Consider the following 1,782-nt stretch of genomic DNA (forward strand, 5'->3'; position numbering starts at 1 on the left):
TAATACATCCTAAATGTGAATGAAATTATCAAAATAGAAAACAAGGCAATTAATTTTATTATATTTTGTTCTATTCAATTTTATTTCATTCTATTTTATCTCATAGCAAAAGAAAAGGGGTGGGGATGCAGTTTAGAGTCTTTTGGTGGTGTTGGGGTTACGCAGAGAGTTCATACTGAATTCTTTCAAATAAAGTTCTGAACTTCATCGATATTCAACTAAATGTCATGAGCCATTTGCCAACATTTTTGTGTTGTTTTTTTGTTTTTTATATAATATATTTCAAGAAGGAACAGCTTCGTTGAACTTTACAGACTCTCCTTTCGTGGTGGGGTTAATGTTCCTGATGTCCAGTGTAAACATCTGCAGGTAAATACCAGCAGAAAAATAAAGAAAAATATTAAAAAATGGGTTTTGTGAGAACTGTGGGGAGGGTCAAGTCTGAATGTTTGCAACAGAATGAATTCTGTTAAAGTCATCCAAGGATCAGGTGAGGGTGCTAACACCACCTCCGGTCTTTGGATGTCTTAAGCTTACTAACAAAACTAATGGTACGCTAGGAAAATGTTGCGATGTTTAAACTGGGCGTTGTCTTAGGCTTGTTTAGCAAAATTAAAGGCACTCAAAGACTAAAAACGGTATTGTTGTTTTTGTTTAGCTACTTTTCAGCTTTGATCAATCAGACACGCTGTGCTCCTGCCGATGCCCAGTTCAGTCTTGACCGAGCAGACCTATGATACGCATTCCAGCCATGAGCATCCCGTCTTTTCCCAGGCATTGTGTACGCCGGGTTATATTGCCCCATGTGTACTACTTAGTAGGAATGATTTAACGGAGATGTGGCTATTATTTCAAGCAGGTCGAGTGACCAAGTTCATGTTCCCGGTCAGTGTTAGACGTACCACTAATGCTAGAGGAATTTATTTATTAACTGTTGTTGTTCAGCCCCCAAGACAATCTGATCGAGAAGTCCTACGATCAAATTAACCAATGTTTTCTTTCTATAAAAAATAAGGTATTAGAAGGCAGTTTGGTTGCTGCTTTTAGTAGGTTGAGTGACCTCACGGATGCTCATTATAAACCAGCTGGTATGTAAGCTAGCTAATTACTGAAAGCGACGTTAGCAATTTGGTCACAAACAACACTATGGCAACTGCATACTTTTAAAATCTTTCCGCTGCCCAAGCGTGCACGAAGGATCACGTGTACAGACACATAACTGAAAAATTTCACACGCGCGCGCGAACACATTCACACATTTTAATATCAGATTTATTCTATTTGGTAATATATATATATATATATATATATATATATATATATATATAGACAGAGAGAGAGAGAGAAAGGTAGATACGTTTGTATGTATATACATATATATGTGTGTATATTTATGTGCATATACATATATATATAAACACATATATATGTATCTGTATATGTGTATCTGTATATATGTATATACGCATATATGTGTATATGTATATATGCATGCATGTACATGTATATGCATATGTATGTATATATATATATCTGTTTGTATATACATAAATACATGGATATATATATATTTATATATATAAACATAATTAAGGGATCAATGAAGCAAATATTTGCTGATCCCTTAATTATGTTTATAAATATATATGAGCTTTTAAATAAGTTCTCCACCAATAATGGTGCTTACATACCGATGGGCTTGGTAAAAATTATTAATTATTAATTGATTTATTAATTAATAAATTGATAATCCTTTACCTTTTTAATTTGTAATATTTATAT

General features: G+C 33.4%; 1 protein-coding gene across 1 annotated transcript in view; it reads right to left on the bottom strand.

Moving 5' to 3' along the window:
• LOC128247600 (uncharacterized) overlaps positions 1-1,782 on the bottom strand; it is a 118,733-nt gene continuing 116,951 nt past the window's right edge. The window contains exon 9 of the transcript XR_008263948.1: positions 1-363. The gene's annotated coding sequence lies outside the window, so the exon portion shown is untranslated. The remainder of the gene's footprint in view (positions 364-1,782) is intronic.

Source organism: Octopus bimaculoides, chromosome 4, assembly GCF_001194135.2.
Source record: "Octopus bimaculoides isolate UCB-OBI-ISO-001 chromosome 4, ASM119413v2, whole genome shotgun sequence".
Taxonomy (NCBI): domain Eukaryota; kingdom Metazoa; phylum Mollusca; class Cephalopoda; order Octopoda; family Octopodidae; genus Octopus; species Octopus bimaculoides.